This window comes from Grammomys surdaster, unplaced genomic scaffold (assembly GCF_004785775.1).
Source record: "Grammomys surdaster isolate TR1022 unplaced genomic scaffold, NIH_TR_1.0 262, whole genome shotgun sequence".
Classification (NCBI taxonomy): Eukaryota; Metazoa; Chordata; class Mammalia; order Rodentia; family Muridae; genus Grammomys; species Grammomys surdaster.
Window position 1 is genome coordinate 1,056,925 of NW_021604703.1, and position 7,606 is coordinate 1,064,530.

The window sequence follows — 7,606 nt, forward strand, 5'->3', positions numbered from 1 at the left end:
AAGGTGGGGGAGCGGAGAACTTGGCCCTTTGGTGGTTGATGCAATCTTGCCCCTTGGCCAGCCTGGGTCAGATCATCTGTGGAACACACAGCACTGACCCCCAAAGCTCAGCTCTCAGGTAATGGGCTCTGGGCCTTGGATGACTTGGCTATACCTTGAAGGCGGTGAAAGGCAGGGAGGGGCTGGAGCTAAGCAGACCTCCCATCTCCAAATGTGAATGTCTTCTATAACAAATCTTCAGAATTTTCAAGAAAAGTCAGCATCGAAGAATTAAAAATCAAGGCTGGGTTGAGGGCATGATGACCGGTGCATGCACTGTAGCCCAACGTAAAGCCGGTCATCTGCCAATGGAGTTAAAAGAACCATCAGTCCCCAGAGGTGATGCTTCCCTAACCTCTTGGCTGTCCCCAAATTTCTTTAAAGCAATGGTTCTCTGTAGGGGGCGGTGTTGATGCTAAGGTCCTGTTCTCCAATTGGTTCTTGATCTGTCAGTAAAGAAAGCCATGGGCCAATTGTTGGGCAGAATATAGGTGGGACTTCCGGGTCCCAGGAGGAAAAGGAGATGCAAGGAATGAGAGAAGATTTTTTTTTGTTTTTGTTTTTTTTGTTTTTTTGTTTTTTGGGTTTTTTTGCCATGTTTTGGAGGGAGAAAAAGCCAGCTGCCATGTGAGGTCTCAGGAGGACCTGGGACCTGTGGCCACTACTACAGGCGGGTGGTTAGGGGTGTTTGGCGGGGGCTAGGTGGGACTAGCCACTGAAGTTTATGGCAGATGGGAGGAGCGGAGATAGGCAGCAGATAGTAACGTCCAGCAATTGTGTCCTAAGGCAAGTTGAAAAGGAACAAACTCTGTGTGTGTGTGTGTGTGTGTGTGTGTGTGTGTGTGTGTGTGTGTGTGTGTGTGTGTGTGTGTGTGTTTTCCCAAGGATTTAAGGGAAGCTGGGTGGAGGCTAGTAGCTTGGTCACTTTCCGGAGCTAAAGGCGGATAGCGAGCGTAAAACTACACACAACCGTTCTCAGTCTTCCTGACGCTGTGACCCTTTAATGCAATTCCTCATGTTGTGGTGACCCCCCAACCATTAAGTTTTCATTGCTACTTTATAACTTTAATTTTGCTACTGTTATGAGTCATAGTGTAAGTATCTGATATGCAGGATATCTGATACTGACCCTTGTGAAAGGGTCATTCTACCCCCAATGGGTCACAACCCACAGGCCAAGAACTGCAACTTTAAAGCAAACTACTTAAGATACACCTGTAATTCCAGCATTTAGGGCAAGAGCAGGAAGATCTCACATTTGAGGGCTGCTTGGGTTACATTGTGAATCCTAGGCCATCCATATTTCTGTAACAAGACCCTGTCTTAAAAACTACTACCAAATAAAACAACCCCTTCACTAAAGCTCTTTAATATCCAAAGGAAATTGTATCCTCATCCTAGATGGAAAACCAGCTTCATGTAGCCTAGATCCTGACTGTGGCTAAATTGATAGACTATTTGCTTGGTCTGTACAAAGCCCCAAGTTCGAATCCAGAACCAAAATAAACTGGGCATGATGGCACAGAACTAATTTCAATCTTTAGGAGGTAAGGTAGGCGGATCAGAGGTTCAAGTTTATTCTTGTCTACAGGTGATTTGAAAGCTAGCCTGGTGTGCTGGCTAGTCTTATGTTAACTTGACACACGAACTAAGGTTATCTGAAAGGAAGGAACCTCAACTGAGAAGATGCCTTCATAAAATCCAGCTGTAAGGCATTTTCTTATTTAGTGATCGATGGAGGAGGGCCCTGCCCACTGTGGGTAATTCATCCCTGGGCTGGTTCTGGGTCTTATAAGAAAGCCTAAACAAGGGAAAGCAAGCCAGTAACCAGCACCGTTCTGCAGCCTCTGCATCAGTTCCGGCCTTCAGGTTCTGGCCGTGCTTGAGTACCTGTCCTGATTTCCTTCAGTGATGAACAGTGATGTGGAAGTGTAAGCCAAATCAACCCTTTCCTCTCTAACTTGTTTTTTTGGTCATGGTGTTTTGTCATAACAATGGAAACCCTGACTAAGACACCTGGGCTACATGAGATCCTAGTTTAAAAATAAAAGAACACACACACATACACACACACGCACGCATGCACCAGACTTTAAGGTCTACCCTAGAGCTAGACCTTAAAGATAAATACAATAAAAATAAAAGCAATGAGGAACAATGCCTCACATGAGTGGATATGCCTCATGCTTTTTATACATAAAGAAATCAGACCTTGCCCTTGACAGTTCAAAGGAAGATCACATTACAAGTAATTAGACATAAACCAAAGAACTTTCCTAAAATCATCTTGGAGTTAAAATGGTGGCTGTCCCACTCTTATGGGAAGTGTAGGTCTTTGGGTGATTGAAGACTCAACCATTTCCTTGGGAGTAAGTAATCAGACTTCTGAGATGAGAGGTACCAGAGTCAAAGGAACCAGAAAAGGATGCCTCCCTCTGTTCCTCCCCCTCTTCCTTTTCCTCCTTCCCTCGCTCCCTGGCACAGTGTAACTGAATAGAGTCTCTGCCAACACTCCAATCGTGTGGCCCCCTCTGTGACAATTCTGGCAGTAATGTTTCTGTCTTTCAGTCTATGGTGCAGGCTACAGGAAAAGCCAATAAATCACCATCATCACCATCGCTGTCACCACAACCATTGGCAACACTCCACAGTTTAGACCTGTCACCTATCTCCTGCTCATTACATTTCTTCCCCAAGGCCACATGTGCTTTGAGAAAGAACTCAAGGTCTTCTCAGTGCTGTTAGGCTGTACCAGATGTGTAGTGTCTGCTACAGTTCCTGCTGTAGGACTCTAAGTGTTAAATATGTCCAAAGTGAAAGGAGAATAGGAGTACTCAAAAGGTCCTGGGCAGGACTGGAAATGTACCATCCAGCCAGCTGTGGGTGGAAAGTCTCCTCTCTTCTACTTAATGGTCAATGGGTATTTGACCTCTGATCTGCCTTTCTCTACTTGGATAGGTGTTTCTATGCATAGCTGGATTCGGCTAGCCTTTACAACCTGATTTCCAGCTGCGCTCCCAGATCCAGCGGGACCCAGCCAGTCACAAGCCCAGAGACAGCGAGGAGAGAGTGTCCCCTGGTGGTGCTAGAGAGAAGGATTCCTAGGGATGTAGAATTTATTTAAAGCCATAGGGTGGTCTGGCCCCTCATTTTCCTTATGTGGAATATGAATTTCAGAGAAGCAAAACCCCTCAAGTAGGATCACTAGATAAAACACAAGACTCCTAGCTTGATTCAATTTTCCAATGAACAACAAATACTTAAGAACAAGAACAAGTGTAACTACCTCTCATATGCAAGGATGTCTACTAAAAAATGGCTTGTTGGGTCCTGAGGTTCACATTAAACTGTGTGTTTCTGTGGTAAGTGTAGCAACACTCTAAGCTCAGCCGCTGAATTCATATCTGAGCTGGCTCTGCAACCCAGACTTGACCAGCGCCTGCTTTCTCCCCGTCACTCTGACACAGTTGCCCGCTGTCTTAAGACAGGCTCATACAGCTCAGGTGGGCTGCCATCCTCCTGTAGTCTCGGGTGTCCTTGATCTCCGGATCCTCCAGCTTCTACATTCCGATACTGGCTGCATCTAGTGTCTCTTGCTTTCAGCTCTGCTCGGTCTTCAGCAGGGATACAGGAAATGTTGGTGTCTTCTGGCAGAGAATGGTTGGAGGACCTGAGTCCCAGCTGTGCCAATCACCAGGAGTGTGGTTCAGGTAGGAGGGAGGTGAGTCTCCTCTTGAACCCTTGTCCCCATGGAGAAACCCGGCAAGGTCCCATCATAGACCCATGTCAGTGTCCCAGTTCCACACTTGGAATGGGAACAGCCTAGGCATCTGCGTTTCTGACGACTCCCCAGGTGATTCTGAATGCGTAGCAACAATGAGGAACCCTCCCCACCCCTGTCACAACAGAAAAAAAAACAAGGGGCTTATGACAAATCTAACAGGTATAAATAGGTCATTGTCAGTCTTGAGTTGGGGGGATGGGCACAGCATCCCTGGTGAAACTTAGCACAAAGTGAAGTTCAAGCATCCTTTGACTACAAGGTTGTTGAAACCCAGTGCATCTTAAGTGCAAGGTAAAAATCTGTGGCAAACTAAGCCTGAGGAATTTGGTTAATGTTTTTAAAAGAGAGTTGGATACAAAGCTTAGCTCACTTGTTTGTTCGGAAGCCACTCAGGAAGGGCTGGGGGATAGCTCCATAGTAGAGTGCTCATTTAGAGAAGGGCCCTGAGATTGCTAAGCAACACCATCAAAACAAAACAAAATTCTTAGCATATTACTCTTTGATGGGTACAGCACTGCACAATATAATCTCAGCACTAAGGAAGCAGGATTGTGAGTTCAAATCCAGCCAGGTTACATAGGAGACCCAGTGGCTAATCTCAGTTGTCAATTTAATGAGGTCTAGAATCACCAAGGAGACAGGCCTCTAGGTGCATCCATGGGATTCTCTTGATTAGGTTAAGGAGATGAGAAGACTCACTGTCCTGGATAGTTTTATGTGAACTTGATATAAGCTAGAGTCGTTTGAAAGGAAGAAACGTCAATTGAAACAAATGCCTCCATAAGATATAGTTGTAGGGCATTTTATTAATTAGTGATTGATGAAGGTGGTCCCAGTCCACTGTGGATAGTGCTACCCCTGGGCTGGTGGTCCTAAATTCTATAAGAAAGCAGGCTGAACATGCCATGAGGAGCAAGCCAGTGAATAGCATCCTCCTGTGACCTCTGCATTTGTTCCTGCCACCAGGTTCCTGCTCTGACTTTGAATTCCCGTCTTGATGTACAAGAACTTCAATGATGAACAGTGATGTAGAAGTGTAAGCCAAAACCCTTTCCTCTTCTACTTGCTGTGGTCACGGTTCCATCATAGCAATAGTAACTTATACTAAGATACTCACCCATTATGGGTGGCACCATTCCCTAGGCTAGGATCCTGAGCTATATGGAAAGGATGAAGTGAGATGACCAGCAAACATTCATTGTTCTCTTCTTCCTGACTGGAAGTGTGACTAGTCACTTCAGGCCCCTCCTGACTTCCCTGACATAATGAACTGTAACTGTGAGTCAAGAGAAACCTTTCCTTACTTAATTCGTTTGTATCAGCATATTTTATCACAGGAATAGGAGAAGATACTAAGACATTTGGTCTGAAAAAGTAAGAGCTGGGTCTTGTGGCTATTTCCTCCAAACTGAATTCTTTTTCAGAAGATAACGAAATTTATAACTGCCCCTAAAGTAGCACAGTGGCCTCTCCTTCCCTGCTCCAGGCTCAGCCATGGTGAGATGCCCCTGTAGGACCTGTCAAAAATGGCCTTTCCTGTCAAAATGGCGACACCGAGGCATCTCCTCAGCCTGCAGCCATCACAGAAGTTGCCCATGGTGGCTACACTTTCCTGCCTTAGTCTACTACTGTCATGAGGAGCTGTCCACAGTGGCGACACCTTCTTTCTTGCCTCAGTCTATAGCCTTGGTGAAACACCCCTGCAGGATCTGTCCCACAGGAGCTGTCTACAGTGGCAGCACCTCCTCTCCAGCCTCTACCCATTCGCCAGCAGCTCCACAGAGATGGTGCCTCAGCAAAAACTGGAAGCAACCTAGAAGGACTTCCCACCCTAACCAATGAGCCCAATTCAAGAAAAGGGCGTGAAAACAGCCACCAATCCCTGAGCTCCCCATAAAACCCACCAATCCCTGAGCTCCCCAAGCTCAGGACTTTAAATCCCACCAATCCTCACTCTGGAAATCTCTGCCCTGAAAAGGTCTACCCCCTAAGAAATCCTGCTCTTTGTCCAATTCCTTGCTGCCCACTCCTGGGAGCAGAGGACAGTCACTCCTGGATTTGTCCCTCTACACACTGGACCCTCCAATAAATCTCTTTCATGACATTTACTACCTGGAGTGACTGAGAAGAAAAGAAGCAAAGAAGAGAAGAAATGAAGTAGAAAGGCTGAGGTTTCTAAGCTCAGCTGGGGACGTCATCCTCTGGGAGCTGCAATGCCTCTGCTGAGGAGATGTGATTCCTGAGTTCCCATGTCTCAGGATGCCCTTCTCTTGGGATACTATCCCCCTCAGAGTTGTAGGGTTCTTGAACCCCCATGTCTCAGGATTCCCTTCTCTTGGGACACTGTCCCTCACAGAGCTGTAGGGTTCCTGAGTCCCCATGTCTCAGGATGCCCTTCTCTTGGGATACTGTCCCCCTCAGAGTTGTAGGGTTCTTGAACCCCCATGTCTCAGGATGCCCTTCCAGTGGGATACCTTCTCCCCTCAGAGCTGTGTGGCTCCTGGGCTTCTGAGTCCTAAGATACACTCCCACCCAGGCAGAAACACCACTTAAAATAATGCCCAGGAAACTCTGAAAAGTACAAGACTCAGAGACCTTTTCTCAAGGTTATAGCAGCAAAGAACAGCTACTGGAGAAGACGCCTGTGAGGGAGCTGCCTGCAAGTCAGGCACACAGCTTTAGGGATGTGGCTGTTGTGACCTGTCGCTCTTCAGGGATGTGGCTGTTTTTCAGTCACCCATGTGACCCCGAACTAAGCTGGACTTGGGTGGAGCCTTTTCTTTTGTCTATTGTTAATACCTTATCTAGAGTAAATAAACCTTTAAAAAGTATTTCCTAGGAAAAGTTACATAGCAGCTGGGTATAGAGTCCTATGGATAGAGGTACTTGCTTCACAAGTGCAAAGACCTGAATTCCATCTCTAGCATAGCAATGGAAAAAAAGAAAAAAATCAAAACAAAAATTTAAAGCCAAGCTATGCGGGAGGTGAGGCCCTCGGAGAGCGAGACTGACTGACTAGTCTTCTGAAGGCCTTCTAGTTTCTCCAAACTCCACCATAGCTTCCTAAAAGGTCCCAGAGGGCAGCAGTGCAATCACTATTGGGGAGTCTTTATTGCAAGTTTACTGAGCACTACCACTAGAGACCAGCAGGGGGCAGGCTGTCCTCAGGAATGAACTCTTCGCAGCCACTCAGCTCGAGCTTTAGAACTTTTAGAACTTTGAAGTTCTAAAACTGTGTCATCATTCAGTACACTGTTACATGGGTGAAGAAACTGAGTCTCAGAAAGAAGAAGTGTGACACAGCTCACTACCCACTCTTCATGACACTCTCAGAATCCCCCAGAGAGAATTCCAGAGATCCCTGGACTCTGGGGAACAGGCCACATCTCCAGCTCTCAGCCAAAGGATAGCTGAAGAGGAGGCCGTGGCCTCAAGCTGGAGCCTGGCTGCTGACCTCAGAAGAGACCATGACTTGCTAAGGTACAATGGGAGAACCCTGGAGCCTTACCTCTGACGCAAATGCAGGCATGCCAAGGAAGAGCCAAGCCACCTCCAACTCCCAGCCTCAGGTTCTCTTTCAGTATTGAAAATACCTCACAAAGGAAGAGCTACTGGACAGAAAACCCCACACTATGCAGAAGGCTGTGAAATGAGGCAAATTAACATTTACTATTTCTTGTATACATTTCAGGAAATACACTAATATTACATGATAAGAATAAAATGATGTAAGGATGGATAGATCCATCCATCTATCTATCTATCTATCTATCTATCTATCTA